At 44.6% G+C, this 16,587-nt stretch overlaps 1 protein-coding gene and 1 long non-coding RNA gene across 5 annotated transcripts in view; one reads left to right on the plus strand and one right to left on the minus strand.

Moving 5' to 3' along the window:
• LOC132071926 (uncharacterized) overlaps positions 1-5,313 on the minus strand; it is a 113,160-nt gene extending 107,847 nt beyond the window's left edge. The window contains exon 1 of the long non-coding RNA XR_009418255.1: positions 5,171-5,313. This is a non-coding gene — a long non-coding RNA (uncharacterized LOC132071926). The remainder of the gene's footprint in view (positions 1-5,170) is intronic.
• A 5,030-nt stretch (positions 5,314-10,343) lies between these two features.
• Positions 10,344-16,587, plus strand: part of KLF3 (KLF transcription factor 3) — a 29,378-nt gene continuing 23,134 nt past the window's right edge. For 2 of the 4 annotated variants that reach the window (XM_059470070.1, XM_059470069.1), the window contains exons 1-2: positions 10,345-10,953; positions 14,944-14,982. The gene's annotated coding sequence lies outside the window, so the exon portion shown is untranslated. Of the gene's footprint in view, positions 10,954-12,001; positions 12,042-14,943; positions 14,983-16,587 lie in introns of those variants that run through there. The other 2 variants (XM_059470071.1, XM_059470072.1) reach the window with 2 other exon arrangements.

Here is a 16,587-nt window from a genome sequence, read left to right on the forward strand (position 1 = left end):
ACAACCAGTGAAGATGCTGCTGCTTCTTTAGTGAAACAAGGAGAGAGCTCAACCAGACAGAGACATCAGGCACAGCCATTTAGGACCAGAAGTAAGAATTAATCAACATCACATGGCAATAATATAGGCAAGCAGATTTTGTGAACAGAAGCCTTGTTTCACCTTTCCTGCACATACCTGCTACCCCATTTTTACATCTCACAACTCTATCTCACTGCCAATTATACTGATCCCAGAGCTTTTAACCCATATGTAGCTTTTAATTAAATAAAGGCCATTTAGATACTCTTCACAAGCTATGAGTATAGTGCTGTACTTGAAAGTCTCCAACACCATTTGAAATAAGTACACACTTAAGTTAGCAGATTTTTCCCAAAGCATGGAAAACAGGTCAGACACAGGTCCACTGCATCTGTACATTTGAAAAACAGGGTTTATGTAAACACAAAGAGGGATAGAAAAGGGTCCAGCACTGAAAAGGCAAGCAAGGAGGTACTGACTCCAGTGCTTGTAGTGCATAGATATATATAGATATGTATTTAAATATAAATATATATACATACACCGATATTTCAATTCTATTTCCACCTTTTGTTACTAACAATTAAATTAAATTAAATTAAATTAAATTAAATTAAATTAAATTAAACCCCTCACAAAGAAACCTACAAAACAAACAAAAAAAAATTTAAAAGCCTAGTTTGCCTTGAGAAATGCCAATAAAGAACAATTTCTATTATGTACTTCCCTACTGCCCAGGTTTTGGCTGGGATAGAGTTGATTTTTTTTCCTAGTAGCTGGTACAGGGCAGGGGTTTGGGTTTAGAATGATAATAATGTTGATAGCACACTGATATTTTAGTTGTTGCTGAGCAGTGCATATTCCAAGTCGAGGACTTTTCAGCTGCTCATCCTCTGCCAGCAAGGTGTTCCACAAGAAGCATGGAGGAAGCATGGCCAGGATAGCTGGCCAGGATAGTTAGTGTCACACTCAGTATAGAAACTGGGTGGGGGAGAGGTCAGTCACTGTTCAGGGATAGGCCTGGCATTTGTCAGCAGGCTAACAATTACAGTGTTCATCACTTGTGTTTCTTGGGGTTTATTTTGCTATCTCTTATTTTTGTTGCATCCCTTTTCATTTAAATTATTATAGTATTATTAATGTATTTTATTTCTGTGATTAAGCTGTTCTTATCTCAGCCCACAGATTTTATCTCAGCCCCCTTTTTCCCCCAGTTCTTCTCCAATCACTCTGGGGGACAGATTGCAGCAAGCAGCTGTGTCATACTTAGTTACCAGCTGGGGTTAAACCATGACTCCCACTTTTTAACAACCTGGTTCCTTCAAAACTGTTTCAAGATGCACTCTGAAAACCTGAGGACTTAAAAAGGACCTGGTATTTTTTGAAAATGTACTACTGGTATGAAGTGAGGTAGATTAAGGAACAGAAATGGTGTGTTTTCCCTCAAAGCTTAGACTGGAGGATGTTTTTCTGGTGATGGCTCTATCTGATTCATGAAAAATTTTGAAGCTGTTTGGCAAAACATACTGTACAAATGCTTTCCTATTGCATGGGAGAAGCTATGAGCACAACTGAAAGACTTGCACATATTGTGAAATAGTTTCTTTACTTTCTCATCATTTTAATGTCACTCACTTTCTGGGTGAAATCCTGAACCATAAACTGAGCTGTAAGCAGGATAGCCATGTAGTAACCCCCCATGTTCTGAATGGATGCTCTGAACGCCACATCCCCTTCTATCTCAGTACTTTTGCTTTTACAATTCCATAGGGCTTTGCTTGAATTATAACTACTGCTGGAGTATTTCAAATAAATTCAGGCCACTTTAACCGATCAGTTCAGTGTCATTCTTTGCTCAGAAATGCCAGTGTGACCTTACTATTTGCTGACTCTGTAAATAAGTAATTATTTGGCTTACTTATTAAGGTAACACACCCTAGCTAGTTCGAAAAACCAGACCTACAAGATAATCCTCATCTCAAGTTTCTGCTGGCTGTACTGTCCCAAAGAATATGCCCATACTGAATAAGTGAAATTTCATCTAGCCTTCATGCTGCACTTGGACGTGTGAGGCACAGTGGTGAAAGCAATAGTCATCAAACAGGCGTTTTCTCCCATTAATTTATGAGTACAGAATATTGCTCTGCAAATAGAGAGATATATTTTCTTACTGCAGGAACTGTATTGCTAAGCATGCAATTAAAATTTTCAGTCAAGTCACTTTTCATTAAAATATGTGGATCAATAATGACATTATTAGATATCTGTGTAGAAGGCAAAGAAATTAAATTTCATAGAAGAGGTCTATATTTCACACTACAGCTAAATCGCCCCATTAATATTTTTTTTATATACACTAAAATTCTAAATATCATTGCTTTACAAAAGTAGTTTGGAAGTATCATGAAAACAGCAAATATGTTTTAAAAAAGAGACATAGTGATATAAGTTTTAAAAGTTTTCAAATTATGTATTTTCCTAGATTTCTTTTTTTTTTTTTTTTTTTTTTTTTTTTTTGCTTTTAATACTTAGAATATGCAGCAAATTTTTAAAAAATGATTGCTGGTTAAAATAGGGAACAGCACTTGTTCTCTGCTTTTAACCAACAGATGCCATTCTTGTTTGAGCATATAGTACTACATAGGTAGCCACTGGCTATTCCTTTACTTTGTTCTTAATGCCTGCATTATGATAATTTTAACCTGCAATTTGTTCTCATTCAGGTTTTGTTTTTAACAAGTACAGCATTTTATAGCGAGAAGTTGCCATGAACAGCCTGATTTTAAAGTATATGATGATCTTTATCTTCCCCAACAGTGGTACTTAATGCAGAAGCAAAGAAATCATAGGGTTGGTCAGGAAGGGACCTCAGGAGGTCAAACTCCTGCTCAGAACAGGTTCTGAGTTTAGAATGGATTTGTCTAGACTTTGTCCAGTCAGATCCTGAAAACCTTTTGAAAACATTTCAGAGCTTCTCTGGGCAACTTGTTCCAAAACTTCAAAACAAAACAATGTTTATTCTTGTTTTGGCTAGAATTCCTCTCCCCCATTTCCTCATTATTAGGAAACCACTGTATCCCATTTCCACTCTGTGCTCCTCAGCTTCAGTTTCACCTCCTCAGTAACTTCCAGTGCTCAGGAGGCTGCTCTGAGATCTCCTGACACCATTTCTTCTCCAGGCTGTCACAGCCTTTACTGAAATACTTTTTTCATATAGTGATATTTTTAATTTATGAAAATCAGCTAAAGATGGCAGCTAGTTCAAACTGGTTAGAGTCTGCAAAGCTTTTTCAAACAGCAAGAGAAGGAACCATTATCTTACCAATTTCAGTACATTCTTCAGTCAAATGTATTAAATTCTATATTTAGTCTGATAAGTCTTTTCAGGGCCTCACAATTCAGCAAAGAAATGTGGTAACATTTCAGAAAGTATGCAATAACATTAAAGAGATACAACATTCTTTAGTTCTATATTAACTTTTCAGTTTCTTCTACTGTATCTTTTTCATACAATACCAGTTTGCAAGGGAAGAAAACCCAAAACAACAAACCAAACCAAACATTGTTTCCCAAAATTGCATGCTTTTGGAGCTTGTTTTTGAATATTGAGCATTATGAGTCATTTGTGACTGTGGAAATTCCAGTAAGTCAATGGAGTTACGTCAGACCTGAATTGGACTCTTTAATTCCTGACAGTGCATCCTAAACTACACAAGCAAACAATGTCCCCAAATGTGAAAGGGATATTAACATCCTCCATATTTTAAGACAGCTCTCAATCACCCAAATTAGACCCAAAACCTCCATTCTTGCAGGACACATAAAAACCTGTGATCTCTGGATATATGAAACCTCCAACGATCAATCTGTCTCCTACTCAAGTTATATAAAGCCATACATAATAAAACACATCAAAATGGGGAAATAAATTCTTAAATTAAACAAAAAAACAAAAACAAAAACAAAAACAAAACCACAAAGCAACCCAGTGAAACCAAAACCCAAAAAACTCAACAAAATTCTTGAAATTTATCTATTTTCCCATCAGTAAAGCAAGTAAATAATAACTGAAGGTCTAGCAGCTTTAACTACAGGCTACTATAGTTAGATAGCCTTAACTATCTGCTGGAAGATCCAAGACCTGGTTTTCCCCTAGGAGTTACCTGGCATTACTCCACTGAGTTGCTTAACTGAGCAAAGTCAAATGACTTTTACATTATATGGACCCTAAATAGACATAAACTGACACATCTAAATTACTTTTTTGCGTAGCAAAGACAACTTCCATCTGTTAACAATTCCACTTTTCATCTAACTGGTGCACTACAAGATTTTCTGAGCATAGCAAAGAGCAGAATTACTTCTCTCGATTTCCCACCTACCGCAGGTTGACCCTGGCTGGATGCCAGGCACCTACCAAAGCTCTTCTATCACTCCCCTCCACAGCAGGACAGGGGAGAGAAAATACCATGAAGGGCTCATGAGTTAAGGACAGAGAGATTGCTCACCAAATACTGTCATGGGCAAAACAGGCTTGCATTAGCGATGCTAACTGAATTTATTGTTAACAAAATCAGAGCAGGATAATGAGAAGTAAAGTAAGACCTTAAAAACACATCCCCTCACCCCTGCCTCCTTCCCATCTCTACCTCCTCCTGCCGTAGCACAGACAGGGAATGGGGGATTAGGGTCAGTTCATCTCATGTTGTTTCGCCGCTGCTCAGAGAGAGCGATCCTTCCCCTGCTCCCTCCCACAGGAGACAGTTCTCCAGTGTAGAGTCCATCCCACAGGCAACAGCTCTCCACAAACTGCTCCAACATGGGTCACTCTTCCACAGAGTGCAGTCCTTCAAGGACAGGTTTTTCCCCAAGGGCTCACAAGCCCTACCAGCAAACCTGATCTGGCATGGGCTCCTCTCTCCATGGGTCTGCAGATCCCCGCCAGGACCCTGCTCCATGACAGGTCTCCCATGGGATCACAGCTTCATCTCAGGCATCCCCCTGCTCCAATGTGGGACTCTTCCACAGGCTGCAAGTGGATCTCAGCATTCTTGTGGTCCTCCAGGGGCACAGCTGCCTCACCTCACAGCTGCAGGGGAATCTCAGCTCCAGTGCCTGGAGCTCCTCCTACCCCTCCTTCTCCACTGACCTGGGTGTTCACAGAGTTGTTCCTTTCACATATTCTTGTTCCACTCTTCTCTGGCCACACTTACATCTGCACGATAACTTTCTTTCTTCCTCCTCAGATATGTTATCACAGAGTCACTGCCACCATTTCTAACTGGCCCAGGCTTGGCCGGCAGCACGGCTGTCCTGGAGCCATCTGGCACTGGCTCTGCCTGACACAGGGGAAGCTTCTGGCAGCTTCTCACAGAAGCCACAGCTTTAACCCCCTGCTACTGAAACCTGGCCATGCAAACCCAACACACCATCATTTCCAGACTTTCAGAGCACAGAACAAATACAGTGGTATTTCCTTATACAGTAAAAGTCAACAGAATAACTCACTTTTTATCCATGTGTTTTCCACTGTTTTCTGTTGGAACAGTGAATATAGACTGAAAGCAATAGACCTTTTATAACAAAACCACTGACTGCATATATTTTTGCATGAGAGAACCATGTCATCTTTCTGTTTTCTGTTGTACACTCTGGAGAGAAATTCCAGCCCCAGTACTGAAGAAAACATAATTATAGAAATAAAGGTCAAGAACACTATTAAGAGACAAGGCACCTTTACAAGGTCATTCTCAATTATAACATCATCCACACATCATCTTGAGTTCACATCAGCATATATTTGATGAAGATTTGGTCTCAAACCCATCAATCTTCACACATACATATTTGCCCTTCCTTCCAAAATTGTTGTTATTCTTCCAACTATGGAAACTTCAAGTGTCCCTTGACAACATCTTGGGCATCACTACTAAATTCAACCATCATTCTACAATTCAAATAATGAAATTCAAGCTTAGCAGCCTTCAGTAGTCATTACACCTGCAAAAAAAAAAAAAAAAAAATCCTGCCTGTTCTTAAAAACATCAACATATGACAAGAAATTCAACACACACACCCCCCCCAGTCCCCACACATTGACTCTGTAATTCTGATTGCTGCAGTGGGCTTGAGGGCTGGCCCTCAGAGAGCTGATTTTTGTTAAAAGCAGTAATGTGCGACTTGTTGCTTTTAACTAGAAAGAGCAGCCATCCATCCTTTCCTTGTGTGAGGCAGTGAACAGAAGAACCTTGTGTTGTGGTATTTGAAATTTGTTTCTGCACAAAAAGTAAATTCATTTCAGGGGTGAACTACAGTAGTTGTGCTGGTCCATGGGCCACAGGAAGGGACAGGCAGGAGGAAGAACCCGGGTCAGGTCTCAGGCAGCAAGACTCGTCATCCCTGTGTGGGCAGGAGAGAGGCAGGGAGGGGTGCACACAGCAGCCTCTGCCCTAGGCCCCGTGCACCTCAACAGCAGCTCTGCCCAAGCTCCTCCAGTGGTTTCCTCTTGTCCACACCTGTATGACAGAGGCAGGAAGCCTGGCTACTCACCTCACCTTGCCCTTCCTCCAAGCAAACAAGAAGGACCCAATTATGCAAACACACAGACTGACTCAGAGCTGCCATGTGGCCACGAGAACCCACCGTTACAACACAGGACCTTTCAATGCTGTAAAGGTGCATCTTGGGCTGTGTTGTGAGCTTTTTAATTCCTGCAAAGGCCTTTCCCATGGACCACAGAATTGATACTGGCCACAGAACTCCCAGAAGAGCTTCCCAGAAGAGGGAATCATTGCCAGAAGACAAGGCTGAGTCACAGAATTCACAGAAGGGTATGTCTGTGCTACAGCCACAAGTGATGTGACTGCAATGCTGTGGACACACTGCCAGGCAAGCTTTAAATTACTTGTCTAGGGCACTGGTAGTAGTCTGGCCATTGAGTTCGGGCCAGCCTAACCACTCAAGTATTTACCCAGCTTTTTGGGCATGTTTTCCAGATAGCTACAGGGTCCACACTGCCACAGCCAGATTGCTACCAGTTCCCCAGCTGACTTTAAACCAGCTCAGGTATGTACATCACTGCAGCATAAACATACCTAAGCTTTTAAGTAATGTAAGCTTCAATTCAAATTCTTACTGCCTCAACTACTATATTTTTAACAACTTGGACTTATAGCATGTATCATCACTATACTGTGGAGATTAAACATTTGGGGTGCAATAAATTAATAGCATTTTAAGTGTAAAATTTATGGTTCTTCAAAAATGTGAAATGTGTTTAACAAAAGTAATGAGTATTGCTGGCTAGGTGATGATCTCTCCCTCATTCCTTCCAGCAGCTGTTCAGTGAGATGTGACTATCTGACCTGAAACTCTGCAGAACACAGTAAGTTTATACACAGATATCCAAATCCCTCAAACATGTATGTGTAGACTAAGGAAAAAAACCCACTGATTGCAGTGGACATTTTCCCTGCATAAGTATCACTCACTGACTGTATATAGAGCACATTTTGTAACACAGAACAACTTGGAAGAAATGCCAGCTTAACAATTGTACTGCTTGGATCCAGCAAATTACTTCCAATTCACCTCATAACCTGAAGTTGAATTAAGGACTGAAAAAGTACACAGAACTCTTAAGTATTTCCTTTATTTTTTAACTGATTTTGGGAAGTAGAATTTGTCATAAATATGACAGAACAGTCACATTTATCACAATGTCAATTTGGCTGAATGTAGCAAGGGTTCATTTCAACAAATGGCTGGATATGGTCTTTCAACAGACATCTGAACATATTATAGCCATTCATTTAACATTTTAATACTGATTTGTTCACACCAGGTTTCCATACCTTCCCCTCAACACGCTCTAGGTAACACCTCCTGTCTGCTTACATCAGAAACTTGTAACATGTTGCCAACACTCTTCCTAGTGCTTGGGATTATGGATCCTCAAGGCCCCATCATGTTAGATGCTCCATCTTGTTGCAAGGGCTCATGGCAGGTGCTACAAACCAAAGGACATCCAAGCAGCATTCTTTCTCTTTTTCAATACCAAGGACTTGCACAGCACTTCTCTTCCTTCTGTTTTGAGACAGAAGTCATTCTGTGGGGATGATGGGTAGAGCAGAGATGGAAGAGGTGTTGTGCTGGAAGATGTTAAGGGCTGCCATCAACCCATCCTTTGATCGAGAAACACTTCCAGGCATGGTTAAAACTGCTGGGTATGCTAACCAGATGGCAAGGGCTCTCTGCTCCCAGCTTCTCCCTTCTGGATTTTCAATTCCCACTAAAATCAGTAAGATTCTGCTACCTTCAGAACTTGGACTTACCAAAAACAAACACAGGAAGGCAACAAAATGGTGAAAGGTATACAGTCTTGACAGTGCAAAAGCATCATTCTCAATCCTCCCTCTCCTCTGCCACTTCACAAGAAGACAGTAAAATTACAGCAGATTAAACAGGTTCATCTGAGGCCAGAGCTAGATGATAGCAAGAAAAGCCAGTGACTTCACCAGGAGCAGCATGCTGGCTACTACTAAATATTTTGGCCTTTCTCACAATTTGACATCAGAACAGCTCTGCCTCTGACCTAAGGGTTTCAGTTGCTGTTTAACCTCTGCTAGTTCCCAGAATAAAAGAATGCAAACTGGGACATACCTACTTTATCTTGAGCATGTTCCTGCAAGAAAACTACACCAGCACCTTTTCACAGCCCTAATGGAATATTTTGCACCCATGTGTGTAACACAGCATTCTGTTTATTTTATAGGCTTATAATAAAAAAACGACACTTTATGAGCTACATGATAGTATTTCAACAATACCTTGTTTTGACATGATATGGTGTAATTACTTAGCAGGAGATACTACAATTTATTGTTATGTCACTGAGTCATACCCTTCAGGGCTTCAGATTGGTGTCTTAATTTGCTTTTTAAAAGCCATACAGACAAGCAAGCTAAGTAAAGGGATTTATTAAAACATCCTAGGAATAAAGACATGCATGCACAGCCCTGTGTTTGAAAATACTTTCCCCATTCTTTCCCCTTCCTTCTTTGCTTTGTTTTTACAGCATTATCGACTGGGTCAATTAGACTCAAAATGAACAGAAATTTCAACCCAAACATACAAACAGGTGTGTTACACTAGGGTCCTATTAAGACAGTTATATACATAGACTGGTTCTGCAGAGCCAGAAATACTCGGCCCCTTCCACTGAATTTACCCACAAAACAAAGCATAAATGAAGACTTGCCGGGTAACCTGTCTATCCACAGGATGTATAACTGGCTTTTCATCGGTCCATGCCATTAGCACTGGACAGGGCCTTGCCAAACACAGCATTTGCCTCTTCCTTGGTCTCATGGTTAGGTACATCAGTAAGGAGAGAACATGATTTCATACGGCACACTACAATCGTTGTAAGTGCACTATATTTCAGTAAATAAGTGGAAGCAGTTTTCCTTAACCAGTAGAAACGATACAGTCAGCCAAGATACATTTTTTAAAAAGTACTGCTGCCAGTGAAGTCCCTCGGTCTTCTTCTGTGGCTGTGAGTGCCTCGCATTTTACAGAGGGTGCGTGCAGTGCGCTCCGCTGCAAGCTGTCTCTAGCAGCAAGCGCAGTCCCGGGGCAGAACCGGCGCCCCGCCGTACCCCGCATCCCGCACCCCGCATCCCCGCGCCGGGAGCGGCCCCCGGGGCAGCGCGGTCCCTCCCGCGGCGAGCGGAGCCCGGAGCAGGGGCGGGCCGGGTCACGAACACACACCTGCCCCGGGCCGGTGCCAGACGCAAGGCTGGGCAGGCAGGGGCGGCACGGGTGGGGGAGGGAGGGGATCGCCACCTCTGGCGACGGGGGTCGTGTCGAGGCAAGCTGGCAGCGCCTCTCCCCGCCGGCCCCTTTTTGCTCCGCGGGAGCGCACCCGAGGTACGACGGGCTGAGCGCAGCCATAAAATCCACCCCGGCACGGGCCTCAGCAGCCGGCGGTGCCGGCGGGCCGGCCGCCAAGCCGGGGCGGAGCCGGGCCGACACCTCTGCCCCACGCCCGCCGCGCTCCAGCCCTCGCCCCGCCCGGCCCCGCCACCTCCCCCGGCGCGCCGGGGCGCGGCGCGGGCAGCCCGCGGCGGCAGGGCCGGGAGCCGCCGCCCGGCTCCGCGCCGCCCCGCGCCCTTTCCCAGCCCCCGCCGGCGAAGCCAGCTCGGCGGCAGCGGCCCAGCGTGAGCACCTCCCTTCCTTCCCCCCGGGCGCTGGGTGTTGCTGTTGTTTTGCTGCCGCCGCAGGTCGGCCGGGGTGGACGCGGAGGGAGGGGAGCAGGGAGGGGAGCAGGGAGGGGTGCGCCCTGCCGCAGGGCCGCTGCCAGGTGCACGCCTCTGCCTGACACACGGGCGGGGAGGAGGAGCTGGACCGGCAGGTTTGTCGGTGGGGCGGCCCCGCTCCCCTCCCCTCTCCTCCCCGGGCTGCTGGGGATAATTAGTGTCTGTGCGAGGCTGTCTGCCCCCGAGAGGCAGGGCGGGCACGCAGTCAGTGCGTGCCCGGCTGTTTGTGAGCGGTGACTCGCCCCGGCCCCTCAGCGGAGCCTCCACCCCGCGGGCGGGGACCCGCCCGGCCGCGCTCCCTGCCGTGACCCTCCCACCGCCACTCACCCCGCCGGCCCGGGGAGCCTGGCAGGGCGAGCGGCGCCGGCGTCATGTGACAGCGCGGCCCGGTGCCAGGAGCCCGGGGGGAAGGCGAGCGGGCGGAGGGCGGGAGCGGGCAGCTCCTCCTCGCACACAGACCCGGAGACACCACCGAGGCTCCTTAGCCGCGGGGACGCGGGACACGCCGGCCTCGCGCCTCGGTCCCACCGGAGCGCCCCCGCTGCCCATCGCGACCCCCGGCGCTGCGGGAGCCGACGGAAAATCGCGGCGCGCTCCGCACCGCCTGCCGAGCGTAAGTGTGAGGGCGGGGGTAATGCGGGGGCCGGGCTGTGCTGCTGACTGCGGGATGGAGGTGCCGGAGGAGGAAAGTTTTCCCGGCGCTGCGAGCAGCGCGGAGCCCCAGGCGGCAAGGTGATGCCGCGGGAGCCGCAGCCACGCCGGGGGTGGCGGGAACTGGGTCTCCGTGAGGCCGCGGTTGCGGGGAATGGGGAGCAGAGCTCGCCGCGGGGGTACCCCGGGACTCTCGCTGTGCGGCCGGCGGGAGCCGGAGGCCGAGGGCCGCCGCTGTCCGCCCGGCGGGCAGCGCACCTGTGTGGCCGGCGGGGCCGCTCGGCGGGCGCCGTCCCCGGCCCTGTCCCCGGCGGGAGGGCCCGTGGGCCGCCCGCCCCTCGGGGCCGCTCTCCCGCCCTGCGCGGCCGCGGCCCCTGGCCTCTCGCCGGGGCGGGACGGGCGCGACTTCGGGCAGAGACTGAAGTGCCATCGGATCCCGGCGGGATACAGTGCCCGACCAAGCCGAGGTGGCAAGTATAGCGGGCTCGCTCGGTAGTTGGCAGGGCAGGAGCTGGCGGCTGGGCCGTGCTCCTCCCGGAGCGGATCGGCAAGCGCCACGGCCCCCGTTTAACTCCTAGTGAAGTCTAGGATTAAATCGGCTCCTGAAGCCTGCCCCTCGCATTGTCACGTCACCTTAGCACCGCTTGGCCGCCATGCAGGCGAAGGTAAAACGTGGGACAGCACGGCAGCGAAGTGTGGAGTTAAAAATAACCTTTCCTTTGCTAGATGTCTTTTGTTGGTGTTCTTTTTTTTTTTTTTTTTTTTGTTTAGGGTTTTTGTTTGGTTGGTTTTTAATTTTTTTTTTATTTATTTTTTTAACCGAAATGGGAGTAGGAGTTACTTGCCTCGGACGGCTGTCAGGTGAGTGCCTGGCACAGCGAGGGGAGCCCTGGCAAAGGAAGGCTTAGCAAGGCGAGCCTGCGCTGGGAGAGCACAGCACCTCTCTGGAGCTCGGGAGAAAGACCTAGTGCAGAATAGCTTAAGTGGTCATTCAGGAGTTACATTAAAAAATGCCTTAAAGATGTTCTGTGCACTTCCCTTTTGCTTCAGGTACTGTACATGCGTGGTCCAGTTTTATTCACTTCCTCGCCTTTGAGAATTCAGGAAGTGTCACTGTTTGTGGAACTGAACTCTGAAGGTTTAATTGTTGGGAAAAGCTGAATTTGAGTAGCTGATAGGAGAGCTCTGAAGACTTGACTTCATTTAAACTAATATTCATAAATATACATTACCTGTATTGAAAAGAAAGACTTGCATGTCTTCTGACTAGTGACTTTCCATCAAATACTTTTAAGATACCGGTGTGATAATCACATGAGTAGCTGGTGCTTGTGGGAGATGACTTATATATGGATTTGATAATCTCACTTGACCCAGAAGACACTTATTTCAAATTAGCTTTTTTCACAGCTTTCACCTTGTATTTTTAGGAATTTATTGTTACTACCTAGTATTGAAATATAAAAAACCCAAAGCTGACTTGAGTGGCCTTTTTTTTACAAGCAGGCAAATGTTTCTGGGTTGTTTTTTTTTTTTTTCCCTGCACTTGCTGTTATAGCTGTGGTACGGATCACAAGAGACACTGGGGGTAAGGGTGAGGGGGTGGAGGCAGGCAAGAATGCTAAATGGTCTTTCCCTGTACTAAGAATCCAAGCAAAACTTCCTCCAAGTTGCAGAGCTGGGAGGGAGCCCTTAAGTACTGTGAACATTTGACCCAGTCACCATCTGTTTAGCCAAAAGAGAAGCCTTCATATAAATAAAGATGTGTGAGTGAGATGAGTTGAAGACTCAGTGATAATAAAGATGTTATACAATCACCAAATTACCTGTATTTGCACTTATTCAGTATGAAGAAGTAAGGAACTGATAATATCGGCATAAAACTCACACCTTGCTGTGTAGGTGGTGTACTAGCCAGTTTTTACCCCGTGTTCATTATTAAACTCCAGCCTTGGAACCCCACAGCATTCATTGGTGTTGCTGTGGTACTCATCCACCTATTTTGCTGTAACATTCTCACATTGGATAATATTAGATGTCCCACCCATGGTGTATAAATAACTGATGCAAGGTATCTAAGAGAAGAAAGAGTATTTGAACCCACAGCTTTGAAGGATAACAAGTGTTGAAGTTATTCTACTGCATGAAATCTAGACAAGTTGTGCTATTCCTCTGCTTCAGCTTCACTTATTCAGCTTTTTATGTGGTGCTTCAAAAATAAAAGTAGTAAATTTGTGGGAAATCAGATTCTGAAGTGAAGTCTGAGTGCATATGAAAACAGGGATGTGTTAGGCTTAGAAAAATATTCTTGGGTGCTGTGAGTGACATTGGTGCCCAGCTATGGAGCAGTATTGAGCGTGAGTGAGCCACTGTCCAGAAGCAGCCCCAAGCTTTAGAAATCCTTCCTGCAATTCTCATCCCCCAGCTCTCTCAGGGAAGAAGGTGCTTCTGCCAGGCTGGGTGCTGCCTCTGATGTCCTGAGGCTAGAGCTCTGTTTAGCTACTGGCATAAATACAGTAATAAACCACCTGGTCTAAGGGAAGGTTTCAGCAAATCCTCCTGACCTGTGGTGTCTTAAAATCTCCTGCTCCCTCATGTTAAGAGAGCCTGTTTGTAAATAGGGCAGGTCCCCTGCATCAGGACAGTGTTTTTATTCACACCCAATGAACAAACACCTCCACCCACTGTTGTTTTAAAAGACTCCAGCTGCTCATGAATATAGGGTCAGGGAGGGCCGCCTAAATGTTTCTCTGTGCTTTCTCCCCAGCGCAGCCAGCAGAGCTGTTTCCTGTTCTTTGTTTCAAGGCTGGGGTTTGCGTCACACATTCCAAGTGGCATATGTGGTGCTCTTTCCTGTTTCAGGCTGTTTTCTGGCAGTTCGGTAGCCTGCCCAGGCCCCTTGTCACTGCCCCTCAACTCCCAATCCCCACCCGATGAGTTATCATGTCTCTACACACTCGGGATTGCTTAAGATGCCTGTGTTATGTCATAACGAGGGTTCCAAGTTAACCTTTAACACGCCCCTTCCACTCCAATGCGCTTCTGGGGGTGAACTGGAGTTCTGAGCTCTGTTCGTTGAAAACTTGAACTCAGGTCTCCAGAAAGTTGTGAGCCAGTTTTCTGCTCTCACTTGCTCATCAGCTGATCTGGAATAGCTCCATTAAAGTCACAGAGTAGCACTGATGTATAAAGAGTGTATGTGAGAAGAAAGACCACTTCTGTAGGCTTGTAGTTATGAGAAGGTTTTGACTTCAGCCCTTGCTCAACCTGAACGGCTCACTATGAGCACTTTGTATTTCAAAATCTCAAAAGAAGTTAGTATTTTCCCCTTATGCAGGCTAGAAGGTTCATTGTCTTCCAGATGTAATACAGAAAATGAGGCACTGCTGTCTAACTTTTCCTTGACATTAATAAGTACTGCTGTCCCACATTTTACATTTTTGAAGGCATAAAAGTAATTGTTTTACTCCTGTTTTTATATTTATCTTTCCCCCTCACCCTGTTGCAGCAGACATAGTGAGAAATTGAGAGGAAATTGAGAAAAACATAAATCTTTCTGTTACTTTGACAGAAGAGCCAATTGGCCAGAGCTCACTGAAATAGAGAGAAAAACTTGCATTAACTTCAGTGTGCCCTGGATGAAAATGCAAGATATTTATTCTTCTGTGTTTCTTATGGCCTGGAATATGCATGGTTACTGTACACACAGAATTACTTCCACCCTTTCATTTTCCTTTTTTTTTCCCCCTCCAGTCATTTTTAAAGTAGTCTTTTAGTTCCTGCTCTTGCTCTTCTGGATGCTACAAGTTAGCTGTTTGAGATCACTGAAGGTATCTTTAGGAAGTATCTAAGTACACACTTTAAACTTCTTTCAGAGCTTAATTGTATGTGAAAAAAAATTTATTGGACTGCGTGCACATAATTAACAGCAAACTGTTTTTTGTCTGTTCAGAAATCCAGATAAAAAGAAGTATTTGGCTGCACCGTTTTGGTAAGCTGTTTATTGATTATTTTAATGTGTTGCTCTCAGCTGTTTTTATTTTGTTGTTATTTCTGTTTGTTTTAGAACACCATGGAGGAGTTTATCCATTAGCACACAATTATATATTTTAATTCTTGTACTGTTAATTTGCCCAAGATTTCAAACAGTTAATCTTTTTTTCCCAATGACAGAGGAAAAGAGTTGCATTTAACTGTGTTTAATATTGGAAACTGCTGTATAATAAATGCAGTAAATTTTGTGGTTCACACCTTTTTGTAGCCAGAAGTTCTGTAAAATAGGGGACTGAGGTTAAAATTATAATAATTTTTGTAAACCAACTTTTAAATATTAATTAACACCGCTAACAGGAGGTCTTTTAGAGTTCTTTTATGCTGTCAGCGTTCAATCTTTGTGTTTTCATTCCGAGGCTAGTTGCTTCCAATCCAGAATATGAAGTTTGGCAGAGCTGGTTTTAGGAGAGCTTTAACTCTTCCCTGTGAAGCAGTCACTTGATGCCAAAGCTTCCTTAGAGGGTTTTGTAGCTGTAGGTGATATCTCCCAGGGGAAGAAAGTGTAAGTGTAGATCAGCCAAATGGAAAGACAAAGCTCCAACAGGTTTTAAATAGTAAACTAACTCAGAAGGGAAAAACCCTCCCACCAAATGCATGGTCTGTCTGTCATGCAGTCCATGTGTGTTACCAACCAACCAGCTTGATCCATGAAGACATGACAGAGTTTCCACTTTTTCTAAGAGTCTAAGTTACTTTGATCACTGTCACATTTGTACTCACTACACTGTCCAGCTCTTTTTCCTGGTTGTTTCGGGTTTTTTTTTTTATTTCCATAGGTTCATGGAAGTTCATCACCATTTGCCCTGTATTTGGATTCTTGTTCAAATCTATCATTTAGGCTGTTATTCTTAAATGTATACTTCCTTTTTCTAGGATTAGATTTTCTTTTCTTTGCCATGCTATAAAAATGTTGAATCTCTTTTTCACGTTTCCTGAAATAGCAGAACCCTTCTCATAAGAGAACAGTATTTTCTGTCATTTTCCCCTCACAATTAAATGGTTTAATATTTCTCTTTTCAAATTATCTTAAAAATTAACCTCTTAAGAAAAGCACAACAAGAAAAGCGAAGCTCAGTTTGGAAGGGAAAGATTATCATACCATTCCACATACTTCATTTGTTTTCAAAAGTCTGATCTTTTATCCTTACTAGACTGTTTCTCCTTCTAAGAAGTAGCTTGAGACAGGAAACCAGACAGCAGTCTGCCCTGATAAGGGAGAATATTGTCTAATGGAGGTGCCTCAAGAGGTTCTCCTCTTAGATTCCCTGAGTATACAACTGAAGATTGAACCGAGTTTACATGGGCTCAATTTTTCCTTGGTAAAGAAGGTATTTCCTTAACAAGCACTTCAAAAACATTTTTTCCCGAGATTTTTACATACAAGAATGCCATTTCCAGACACATGGCTTAAAAAAGCCTGCAACAGTATTAGCAGAAATTTAATGGAAATACTAATTGGTCAGCTACATGTCAAAGCAGTTCCAGGTCAAAAAAGGTGACATCAACAAAGTTTTGATGCACAAGTTGTACAAACCACAAGTTT

The sequence above is a fragment of the Ammospiza nelsoni genome, chromosome 4 (assembly GCF_027579445.1).
Source record: "Ammospiza nelsoni isolate bAmmNel1 chromosome 4, bAmmNel1.pri, whole genome shotgun sequence".
NCBI classification, from domain to species: Eukaryota; Metazoa; Chordata; class Aves; order Passeriformes; family Passerellidae; genus Ammospiza; species Ammospiza nelsoni.